Consider the following 13,266-nt stretch of genomic DNA (forward strand, 5'->3'; position numbering starts at 1 on the left):
TCTTAAAAAAAAAAAAAAAAGAATATGCAACCATTTGCCAAGGCACAACCTTTTTACCTGCTGGGTCCCCAAACTGTGAGCATCGCATCCATAATGAACTACAGCATCTCTAAGCACTAACATACAAACTCAAATCTGTAAAATTAAGACAAACATCATAAACTTTGGGGCAGGGGAGCTATTAGAAACTTACTGTTCCTTCCTATGATCCAAATAAAATAGCTTATTAACATGGCTAGTAAGAACCAAGAACAAGATTTGACAATGGCACTTGTCACTAAGGTTAAAAACAATGGGCTCACTCTTGATGACCACAGGTACCTCCACCCAGACCCTACATATTTACCCCGTGCTCCACAGTAGTAAAGAAAATTCACTTCTAGAATCAAGCCTGAGTTCGAGAGCTGACGCTATTATGTGTTAATGATGTGACCTTGGACAAATCATTTCACCCCTTTGAGCCTGTTTCTTCATCTATAAAAGAGGAGTAATAAGTTCTTATGCCGCAGAGTTGCTGTGAGTTTAAGTAAGAACTCACGTACAGTACTAGCATGGCAATTAGCATGTAGAGTAACTGCTAGGCAAATCGTTATCACAATTTATCATTATGTACTAAACACTACTATTTCTAACAAAACACTATCTTCTATTCCATCACAGTAGAAATACCCTCTCATCTTCAATTTCTTTCCAATTTCAATTTATTCTCAGAGTGGGAGGAGTTTTTCCTTTGGGGACTGTGATCTCATGGGTGAAAGATGTTACGACCACACAGAAAAAGCCCGGAAAATAATGCAATCTGCAATTCTGGTATCCATACCCTCAGGGTAAGAAGAAAAGAAGGATGAAAAGAGTAAGGACAGGAAGGAAGGCCTGAAGGGCTGGACGTATGACTAAGTGCACTTAGTCTAAGGGCACAACTAGAATGCCTGATGTTTGGGGAAATGAGACAAGATGACAAATTTAAATAGCAAAAGTCTAAAAAGGGGATGTAGTTTATTCACTCTGCACAGGGATTCACTAAATGATGAGAACTCTGCACTTAGGAGACAGGGAGGTTGAGAGGAGCGAGTTATGATGGGGACAGGGACATCATGACGAGCACAGACAAGGCCAACACAACCCAGCTCATCTTCACACACACAACACCAGCCCTGGGACCGAGGTGAAGTGGAAAGTGGACAGGACAGCCGAAAAACTCAAGCAAGCTTTTGTTTAGGACAAATATGACGCTGCCAGCAACTCCAGGGCATAGGTAGCATGTGGCCTCTCCCAGGATCTCCTGCAGTTAGCCCTGGACCTGGCATGTCATCGATCAGTCTGGGCTGGGAGAACAAGGGCACACTCCCAATAGTGAAAATACTGGCAGAAGATGAGAAGTCGAGCTACAGGCTTCCTTCTGACCGTGTTGACTGTGTGTCCAGTCTCGCTCCCATCCAAACCACTTTCCGGACAGCAGCTCCGAGCCTGTCACTGCTTCAACACTTCTCTGGGGCCTCCAACAATAGGTCCAGATTCCTTAGCTTGGCCAGCCAAGCCTTTTGTGTTTGATCCTGACCCTGTTTCTGCTGCTACCCTCCTCGTATGCTCTGCTCCAGTCATATTAGATGATTTGCAACTCCTGGTGTATACTTGCTCCCGCGCACGAACACCCCGCCTTGGCACAGACTGCTCCTTCTGTCTGAGCCGCAGTCTCCGCCTGAGGACTCCCTTTCCTCCTGTAATTATCTCAATTGTCACTTTCTTCAGAAGGTGACTTTTCTAAGCAGAATTAAGTGCTCCCTTCTCTAAGCTTTCAAAACACTTTGTCCATACTCCTATTAATGGCAGTGACTATGAAACCATAATTAACGTATCCATGTCTGTCTTCCTTTATAAACCTCTGGGGTGCCAGGATTGTATCCCTAGCTACTAGCATGGGGGTGCAGAGCTTTAAAGATGCTGAATAAATGAACAGATGTGAAAGGCCCGAAATAGAAGTAGAGCTTAAATCTTTGAGTGATCAAGACACTAAGACAGGTAGGGATGGGAGAGAGTCCATTCCTAGAATCAGAAGTTCCCATTGTGGATGGCAGCTACAAGACTTCCTCCAACTGCTCAGTTATCATGATCAGAGACAGAATTTAGGGCTCAACATACGACAGGCCCGCCCCAGTAGGACGTCCCCTGTCTTAGATGATTCCCAACCATTTCTCACACTGATTTTGTCTTTGAGAAGACAACTGCATTTTCCTACGCTTTAGTGTCACCATCTTTTGTGAAGTAACCCCTATTTCAAATGCTTCAAAAGCCAAATTGTTCTCTCCTACTCAAATTCTCATTTTCTCTTTCTTACAAAGTAGAATGGAAAATTTGAGGGCTAAATTAAGGATGCAAATAATCTGAGCCCAAACGTAGCATGCAACTTGAGGGAAATTATTATCTCTGTATATCTCAACCAGCTCTTCCTTCAAATGGAATCAATCCTCTATCAAGGAGGACACAGGAAATAATAAAAGGTACAGCTTACATGGTACGTACTATGCAGCTCACATGTATTAACCTGTTTAATTCTATACTTCTTCGAGGTAGGTGCTATTATTATCCCCACTGTGCACAAGGAGACTCAAAGGAGCCTGTAAAGCTGTTACTGAATGGTAGGGGCGGGGCTGGAACCGGAATGGTCTGGCTCTAGTGGCCATGCTGTTAACCATTACCTTCTACTGCCTTCTCCGCAGGTCACTGAAAGGCACCATACGTAGTACGAAAACTCCAGCACCTCAAGGCATAAGGGCAAACAGTGAATGACAGGCCTCGGGTAGGCGACAGTGTTATGCATTTCAATCTAAAATGCATTTTACAGCTGAGATTTTATTTTATTTTTTTAATTTTTTAATTTTTTTTTTTTACAGCTGAGATTTTAGTTCTCAAACCACCCATTGTTTATAGCTAAAATACTAAGGGTCTCTTGTGATTTTAGCTATCTAGGAGATAGATTTGTCCTTTACTGGTACTATGTTTACAATTCAGATGACACTGTCACTAGATGAATAGTGACCTTGGGTGTTACTTTATGGATCAACGGGTTAGATTTTTCTCAAGAGCGGTGACCTGAGAATAGAAATATGGCAGAAAATGCCCTTGTGTTCATGCTTTTTCTACAGAAACAGAATTTTATTTTTTTAAAAAAAGCATTAAATATTTAGGTCCATATTACCCTTAACTCAAAAATTTCATTTAGACAAAATTTTAAGACCATCTGCTAGGTGTGATACAGTACCTTCAAACTGTTATCTCGTATAATCATATTCCCTTTGGGCAATGGGCCATTTTAGAACGTGTTGACTGAATGAATACCATTTCAGAGATGAATTCAGGAACTCTGCATTTCCAGATGTTTCCTCAGAAGCAACAGGTGCCTTATAATAGTCATATTTGCTCTGGAGAGCTCTACTACCCAGTCCTGCTTGAAGAGGGAGAACTTACTCCTTTAGAAAAGCTGAAAGCCACCCTTATCTGTACCCACGGTTTCTACATTGTTTTCTTCCCCCATCATCCAGAGAACAGAGAAAGATCAGATTACATTGCTTTCTTGGGCCTGCATAAATTCCTGTGAGGTTCTCTCTTCTGTCAGGAAAAGTTTCCCTGGCAACCATATTTACACACTCACTTAATTCCCCCCCCCTCCTTTGATTTGCTGGTTGGTATAAAAATTAATTTGCATTGAATTGCTTAAGCTTACAAGTTAATCATTTTAACAGACTCACAAAATTTTAGAACTTGGTTTCTGGCCAAAATTTGTTTCCTAAGGGGCCTGTCTCCTTTCTTTTGGAATTTGAATGTAATTCTCTTCAGTTCAGTATTTTTCAACACGTATAGTTTCTGGCTATAGGTAGAGAAAAGAATATTGTCCTGAAGGCATCTGGCCAATAGTATTAGCTAGGAAGATCAAGAGAGGAAGAGGTGCCTCTATTAATTCAGAGTAAGCAAGGAGTCAAATTCCCAAAGATCAGCTATGATAAAGAGATGGAAGAGAAGAGTCAAGGACCAAGAGAAAATGTCTGGGCCACATGAAATGATGAACACCTAAGATTCTGGGTGATCAGAGTTCAGGACCTAGATAACAGGAATGGAACGTGATTATCAAGTATGGAGTGTCATTAATTCATCTACCATGTATTTATTAAGCATCTAAATAGTACTTGGTGCTGGGAATACAGCAGTGAAGAAGACAGACCCAGGTCATGCCTTCATAAGGTTTGTAGTCAAATATTTAAATAGTGAACCAATGTTGGCTTTGTTATTGAACCAAGTATCTTTGGGCTAGGGGCTCGTTATACAATTTCCTACAAGGGCCAGAACTGTTTTCAGAGTATGGATGGAGAAGGGACTTAACTGACAGAAACAAGGTCAAGAAGCCCTTCCTGGAACAAATGAGTTGGCACGTCAACAAGCCTTTGATATGTATAATGGTTTCTTCACGTCTTCAACAACAAAGATACTTAAGCCTCTAGACAAAGAAATGAAGAAAGGTACATTTATCACAGGGCACAAGGCTAGATACTTTGCAGTATATATGTTTTCTAGAACGAAAAGTATATAAAGGTACAAGCTATTCTTAAGCGCACTCAACAACTATTTATGAGCATCTGCTATGTTCAAGGACTGGTTTTCAGAACTGAAGCTACGGATATGAAAAAGACATAGTTCCTAGCAATTACAACAGTGTGGTAAGTGTTAAAATAAGATGTTAAAGTACAAAGGAAGGCCAGAGAGGAGGGACGCTAATTCATTAAAAGCAAGTGGGGAAATGTTTCTGAGATGCGATGCTTGAGTTGAATCTTGGGAGACAGAGAAGTTCGTTGTCTTCAGCTGATAGATTTGGTGGTAATTTGTTACACAGCAATAGAGAACTACCACAGTGCCTTATGGTGACCATGCCACTAGCACATATAGGGAGAACACCTGGCCATCTAAACTTTGTTTTGTGACATACACCATAGGTTATACTCGAAATCTCTATAGATTCACTCTTATATATCCTAAGGCTCACCTGGTCCCTACTGGAGTAGAAAGTGTGAATAAGCACTCTGGGAATGGGAAGGACACAGGGTATGGGAAGAAGCAACGCAGTCTCAGTCTTGTCTGATATCCCCCGCAGAAGAACCCAAGTTGGCTGGTGTTCAGACCTGGTCAAATGGTCGGCCCGTACCTAGCGCAGTAAGGACTTGGTCAGTACCAGCCAAATAATCACTCAGAGGGACCGGGAGCAGGAGGAGCAAGAGAATGAGTGAAAGTTGTTTTTGAGGGAGCGGTAATCAGGAAAAGCAGAAAACTTCATTTGTTGTCCCTGCCAAGTAATGACTGTAAAGTCAAAAATAAGCAATAATATCAAAGATTAAGTTTTCCTTCTTCAGTTGGGTAGATAAAAGAACGGAGCAGGCAACAAAGACAAGGGTGGGACATGAGCATCCAAGACAAATGTGGTAAATGGGCCACGTGGTTCAAAGCTTCGGGGTAGTCCCTGGTATGGGGGTGACGGGGTAGCATCAGCCTGACTGAAAAGGCATCAGATCAGGGCAGACAAGTTGTATTACATTTGCTCAATCCCAATTTCTGTTTTAGTAGGTTAAAAAAAGCTTGCCATAGCTTCCTACAAGCAAATGGGAATATCTGACTATAAAAGGAATAGAAATGAACTCATTTCTTATTTAAATTGGGAGTAACAACAGTATCAGGACTATAACTCTACCTGATAATATTCTCAAGACCATGATGTTTGAGTTTCCAGGAGCCATTCCAGGTAACAATTCCTTGCCTCTTTATTCTCTTCTCTTCATACTATCTAGTCGAACCTCAAAATATTCCCCATTTGCTCTTAATATCAGGAGTCCGAGAGGAGAAGACCACAGGAAAATGGGATCATGCACCATGACACAACAAGGACCTTGACACACTACAAAACTAAAACAAGGGATCCAGCACAACGTGCTTTTCTGGCTTCAGGAGGTAGTATTGATACCTTCAGGCAGAACTTATTCAATGTGTGGGGTCCAGTGCAAAATGAAAAAGCAGGACCCTTGCTAAAAAATTAAGAATTTCAAGAGAGCAACAATGGAGCATTAAACTGAGTGAGGAGCTCTTCTAAGCACAGGGCCCTGGGAGGTTGCATAGGTTGTGCACCTGCAAAGCTGGTCTTGCCTTCAGGAACAGTATAGAGTGGTCCATTAGAGTCCGAGTTGGGTCCAAATCCCATCTTTGCCACCCATTACTCATGTGATCTTAGCCGATCTATTTAGCCTCTCCATACTTCCAAGAGGTTGTGTGGTTGTAATCCAGTATTGTGAGAATTAAGCGGGATAATGAATAGAATGTATACAAAGTGTTCAGCACATAGTAAACACTCAACAAGTGGTAGCTGAACTATTATCATTCAGTGAAATATGCAGGTAATTATCAAAGCAGTACATTTAAGAAATGAATTGCTGAACTGCTATTAAGGATATGAAAGCATGAGATTGGAATTTTAGGGCAACTAAAATGAGGCAGACAAGGAAGATTGAATCTTCTGCTTGGCTATTCTGCCTTCTCTAACTACTCTCCTACTTCTCTCTTCCCATTTATTGCAAAGCATACAAAGGGTGATACACATGCTGCCTCCACCTTGAATCTACATCTCATGCCACAGTCCTCTTATTCTGGCATTTAATATCCCCCTGCCCCCCTCCCCGAACTGAAGCTATTGTTCTCTAAAAGTTACTAGTAATCCTGTTTACCAAATAAAATGGGCATTTCCCACTTTCTCTTTACAATTTCATACTGCTGAGCAATTTCTCCAGCTTGAAACCCTCTCTTCTTCTTCCTTTTGTTGGCACTGCATCCTCATGGCTGACAGCGTGTCTGGCCAGCCTAGCATCTATCTGGTACACGAATGGTCCCGAAGAGAATGCATTTGTTGGAGGAAAAGACTAGATGGTTCTTTGGCTTCTCTGATATTCCTTCTTTTCCCCTATACTGACCCACTTTCTTCTTCCTACCTCCCTAAATGTGGGCTTCTTCAAGCTTTGGCCCTTGGTCCTCTATGCTTCTGTTTATATGCTGCTACCTCTAGTTGACTAAGCTATCACACAGCTTCAGAGATCACCTTCTCTACATCAGACTCCTTCACTTCTCTCCTTTGAGCTCTAGCCCCCCACTTCCAAATACTTATGGTACACGTCCCCTTATAAGTTCCAGTATCACCTCAAGATATCTAGCACTTAGCCTTTCCTCTTCTCCCCAGACTAGCTTTCCTTTTTGTCTTATCTCTATTCATCTTGACACCCATGTTCAAGGCTATATTTGATTCTTCCTTATTTCTTGTCCTCCATATCCAGTCATGAACTCCCGTTCATGTTTCCTTTGTGATACTTACTGAACCCGTCTTTTATTTTCACTGCCATCACCCTAATTCAATTCCTTACCCCCTCACATCTAGACTCTGTAAGTAACGGACTGGCTGGTTGTGCCGGTCTCCTTCTATCCCTACTAAAGTTTATTCTCCACACTGTTGTTGAGAATCTTCTTAAAAATCCTTTCATGACCCCGCATTTCCCTAACCAGTCATCTTCACTTTCCATCATAGGAGATAGAGTTCTAATTCCTTGTTCAGCATTCAAAGCCTGTTAAAATCAGGCTTCCACCACCCCTTCCTGTCTTACAACTTCTCTGCTTAAACCTTCTGATCTTGCCAGATTGGTCCCTAAAAACTTTCTTCCATAGCCCAGTCCTGTGTTTTATAAACATGATTTTTCCGATCTGGAAATTCCTTCCACCGTCCTTCTCCCTCTATAACAAAATTCACCATGCCTCTGAAAAAAGCCTTCCTTTCTAATCAGAGTCCATAATGACCTTTCTCTTTTTCCAACTCCTATAATACCACATATTGCAGTGCTTTTGAAAACGTACTGAATGGCTGCCTTACATTTAATCCTCACAACTCCATGGGGTAGGGGGCATTGTCACAAAGAAATAAAGTCAACTAACTTGTCCAAGTCATATAGCAAGTAAACCGTAGAACTGGGATCCAAATCCTTACTTAGCTGAGAAAAATCCCTAGACTACACCGCCTCTCTCATTTTCCTGTCTCAGTATCTGTATACAAGCAGGTGCTCAGTAAACACGGTGATTGAGAAAATTGCTTAAATAGCACCCATGACTCTCTAGCACTTACAGAATTGTCAATCCTAGCAATGTATATTAGGCACATCACCTTCTTCACGTTGCTTGATCTGTAATATAGTTCAAGACAGGGGACTTGCCAAAGCGTCACCACTATCCATTCTAAAAATAAATATTGGCTTAAGCAAAGCTAAGAGGCCTTTATCTGATTCAAGCATGAGGTGAGTTTTGGGGATGTCCTCTGTACACCTCTAGGCCCATCCTTGCTGTTTCCAAACGATTAGGAAGTGAACACAGACTGGCTAGTTGATGGCTTACGAGGTCAAATGGACTACTTCAGAGTTCTGGAGGTGGATGCTAAGGCAGCAGAACAGGCAGAATAAGCCCTCGGTAAAAGAAGCCCAATAAAAGTGCATCATGGGTGGAAAATGGGATCAAAAGAGGGTAAGAGTAAGGAGGGAGGCAGAACAGAAAGAAGGAAATGCTAGAAATATTCTATTGAGGAGATGGCGCTGTCCTTTTCTGAAGAGTTTCTTGAAGCTGTCAGATCCAACCCTGTCCTCTGTGGCAAGTACCACATAACAGTGGGCTCTGTCGCTTCTGCATGATTCATGGCTCAGTCCTGAACTGCTTGTTCTGACCCATATCATAGGCCAGATCCTGTCTTGCTCCAGATCCTCCAGGCTTCTGACCTTAATACTCCCTTCCTCAGGTCTCAGAAACCCGACCTCACAGATCTGACATTCAGCATTGCTTCCCCGGTTATGCCCTGTATTTTCCTCTTGTTGTATGGTATAGATCCGTCCTCCCAGGATTATGCCTCTATTGTCACACATTGTACCCAGTGTCCAGGCCTTCTACCTTAGAGCTACTGCAAAGTATCCTCTTCCCATCTCTGCACTTTGAATGCTTACTTGGAAAGATATGAGTGACAAAGACCAGGGGTGAGCCTCCAAAAAACAGATGGGGGGGAAATATGGGGAAGAAGAACGATAAGAAGGAAAATACGACTGGAAATTGTTGTGGCAATTAGAAATTCTAGATTACTTTTGGAAAGTTACTTTATCAAGGAAGGAAAAAGGCCAAGGCTACAATATAAAGCCATTGCTGAGAGATACCATACTCTTCAAGTGTCTATATTCACTCTCTCCTCTGCTTTGGCTGTCCTTCTGTCCTTCCCAATCTTCTCTGCGAGTCAAACTCCTATTCATCCTTCAAGATCTTGCTTAAACACGTTCTTTTCTGGAAAGCCTTCTCTGACCCTCTCAGACAGCTAATTGTTCCCTCCTTTGTGTTTCCACAGCTTTCTATACACATCTATTATGCTATCACTTTTACTGGCAATTTTATTTGTCTCTCCTACTACTTCTCTGAGGACAAGGACTAATTATTTTATTCATCTCTGCATCCCCAAGACATAGAACAATACACAGCAGAGTGCCTGGCATATACCGAGTGTTTTTTGTTGTGTGATAAAAGACATCAAGAGCAGTAGGAAGTACAATTTGCACTTCAGTTGCAAACATCACATTGGTTCCTGGTACTTTTCATGTGTAACTACATTTTACCTTGATTTGGGAGAAACAACTTTAGACTCATAAAGGAAATTCTATTGATATCACTGGCACATTAGCCAGTTTTTCATCCTCATTGATGATAGCAACATGCCCCCCCACCAAACACTCCACCACCACCATCACCACCACCACCACCACCACACACACACACACACACACACACACTCACATACTTCCAAGAAGCTCCCAGGGCAAGCTTAACATTAGTGGCACATGGCCCATCCTACCATCTCGGTTGTAGTGAAAGCTAAATTACACCGTGAGACTAAAGCTGCCACCAATCTTAGTGAATTGGTGGTGGTTGGGGGAGGGGGTGATAATCCAAAGAACACACTGTTAGCCCACCTAGCAGAAGGGCCGGGAAGGAAGATGAATTTAAACCTTGCCTTATAAGAAATTTGTTAGAAACTCACGCAAAACAGCCGCTTCCTCTGGACATGACAGACCCGCTCCAGGCGTCCGGCGGTGACCTTTGCCCATGAGTGTCAGGTCATCACCCAGCACAGAAAACAAGGAGCCAGAGCCTTCCCCGGGCATCCCTCCTTCTCAAACCTGGCAAATCTTGGGGCCTGGTTTTCCTTTAGGGGATTGTCCTCTCCTCCCAGCACCGGCAATCCCCAGTTCCCTCTGCCGGTGCCCCTCTAAGCACCAATCTCGCCTTCGTCGCACGGCGGGGGCCCAGCTTGACTCTAGGTCAAAAGTGCCGGCGTCCGGGCTGTCAGGCCCTGCTGAGTGGGGGGAGGCTGAGGTCAGGCCCGACACCCGGGTCTCCTCGCACTCTGCGGGACGAGCAGAGCGGACGCAGGCCGCGCCAGGCCACGGGCTGCCGAGGCGCGGGCCTCTGCGCGAAGGGACTCGACCCCCGAGAAGCCGCGCGAGCGCCGATGCTCCGGCCAGTCCCCCTCTGCGTGCCGCAAGTCCCGGCACCCTGCGCGTCGCGGCCGGTCGCTCCGCGGGCCCGACTGCTGGGTGCCCGCGCGGGCTCCGCGCCGCGGATCCCGGGTCAGGCCGCCCGGCGCCTGAGCGCCCGTGCCCACGGCAGTGCTCCGCCCCGCGCGGCCCGGCCCGGTCGCCGCGCCCCGGCCCGGCCGTGACAGCTGGGTGCCCAAAGGGTTAAGCCGGCAGCGCAGCCGCCCGAGTGCCCCGCGCGCTGCGGGTCCGCCGCGAGCCGGCCCCAGCGCGCACGCGCCCGCCCGTTACCTGCGGTCGCGTTCGCGCTCCTCCTCCACCTGGCCGCTCTCTCCCGGGGGCCGCCCCTCAACCCGCCCCCTCGGCTCGGCGCCGCGCACCCTGCTGGCTACTCGGACACAGACCGGGGAGGAGGGGCGTGGGGTGATTACCATATATTAGCATACCAGCGCGCATCACGTGGCTTCTCCAGCCAATGGTCACTCTGGAAAGGCGGGGATAGGGTTGAACACGCCTAGGTGCTGCTCCGGGCCTGAACCGGTGGCCATGGCAACGGCTGGGAGGGCGGGGGGAAGTGGGGAGGCACTGGAGCCCAGTGGCCCCCCGGGAGCATCTCTCCTACCTGAATTCCGTGTGGAGACACCGGGTACTTTTCCCACCGTGCGGAGGGAGAAAGGCTGAATCTGGCTCCCCTCAAAAGGATTCAGACTCAGCGAACAGTAAATGAATGCTTACCACGTGCCTAACACTTTTCTGCAGAATATGATTCTCGGGGTCACCTTGCGATGTCAGTACTGTTAACCCCACTTAATACAAGGGAAAGTGGAGGCTCAGAGAGATTAGGTCACTCACCCAAAGTCACACAGTAACACCAAATGGCAAAAGTGGAGATCTGAGCCCATTTTTGTCTTCAGGCCCAGGACTCTCTTTTGAGTTACTTTCTCCAGCAGGGGTCTCCCAATACCTCCTCGGAATTCCAGGTAAACCAGAGGGCTGAGAGAGCCTCCTACAAACTGTACAGTGCTTCAGTGTTTCTTTACAATGAACTTTGGGGCCAGTAGGCCTATATTGCAGATGAGGAGAACGAGGCTCAGAGAGGTAACGCGATCTGCCTCCAGTCAAACAGCTCTTAGGAGCTAGTACTTAATTGCTATGATTTATACTCCAACTTGATACTTCATAAACTTTTAAATTCAGCCTTCTCGACACATTGGTATGGCTATGACCATTTTACAGATGAAAAAAACTGAGGCTTTAGGAAGTTAAACAAATGGCTCAAGGCTACACAGCTAGTAAGTAACAGATTTAGGTTCACATCTAGGTTTATCTGATTCCAGAGCTAGTCTCATGAAGTCTCATTATACCAGGTTCATTACTTTAGGCTTGGACTTGGGCTTCTGTAACAGAACTTTCCCGCCTCTCCTCTTAAAACGTGACCATGCTCTCTCTTAATCCAGCAAAACATCACGTGACAAGTGGTATGTGTTAAAATCACAGAGGCTAAATATTAAAAGAGAATAGAGTCACCTCCGTAGGTGGGTAAGTACAGCCTACAATTCCCTGGTTCTTGATTTTTACCCCTAGGGATTTGATAGTTTGCCTAAAGACAGAGTAGTTTAAAAGCGTAAACATCTGCATATGGACTTTCCTTCTACTCTAAGTTAGCTCAGTGGTTCTCTGATTACTGGAGAAGGGCCGTATGCCTCAAATCAAATATACTAAACTTTATAGGCATTTTAAGGGATTATCAAAGGTAATTTTGAATATATTGTACATTTCAACTTTATTGAGCTGATTTAAAACCCAATTTCCTCCTAAACTGTGACTGGTATTCAAATGCACAATGGTATAGGCAGACTTATTTGGAATAAAATCCTGACTTGACTACTCACTAATGTGTGACCTCAAGTAAGTGACTAACCTCTCTGTGCCTCGATTTCCTCATTTGTAAAATAGGATAGGAATCGTGTGAGAATTAAATGAATTAACACATAAAAAGCATTTAGCACAAGTCCTGGCTCAGAGTAAAACTTCCATAATTGTTAGATATTATTGCCCCAGGAGCTTTCCTAGGAACAGACAACCCACATGTACAGAATCTCTCAAGATTTCCTAGCTGGCTTTGGAATTTTGAAGCTGCTCCCCATCCCTTATGGCATATTAAACACCCTGTTGTGCTGGTGAAGCCTTGTTATCTCTCCAATGACATTCCCTCTTCTTAGGATCATAAATAATTCCCAGACTCAAAGGAGCTGGTTTCTCCTGCACATCTCCTAGCACCAAATTACCAGAGTGGCTCCTTGCCACTCTGGTGGGAAGGGGATCTTGACAAACAGCGAAGCCATAAGTCAGGCTCCTTGAAACACTTTTATGAGCGCCTTAATGAGGGAGATGAGCTGTCATCAGGAACTCCTCCGTCCTTCCTGGCCACAGGAAATGAGTTCTTTGTGCTCAAAGGATTTCCAAAACTGAGGAGCAAAGAGTTTTCAGGAAGTGGGGCAGGGATGAAAAGCTGTTGACTCAGAGAAACCCAGGGCTAAACAGCTCCCATCCTGCCATTCACCTTATAGGGTCAAATTACTCACAATCTTATTGCAGCAATAGCACCAAAGGGTGGCTTGTGTGCGGGGTGTTAATTCCC

This window comes from Lontra canadensis, unplaced genomic scaffold (assembly GCF_010015895.1).
Source record: "Lontra canadensis isolate GAN:19392208 unplaced genomic scaffold, GSC_riverotter_1.0 scaffold60, whole genome shotgun sequence".
Lineage (NCBI taxonomy): Eukaryota > Metazoa > Chordata > Mammalia > Carnivora > Mustelidae > Lontra > Lontra canadensis.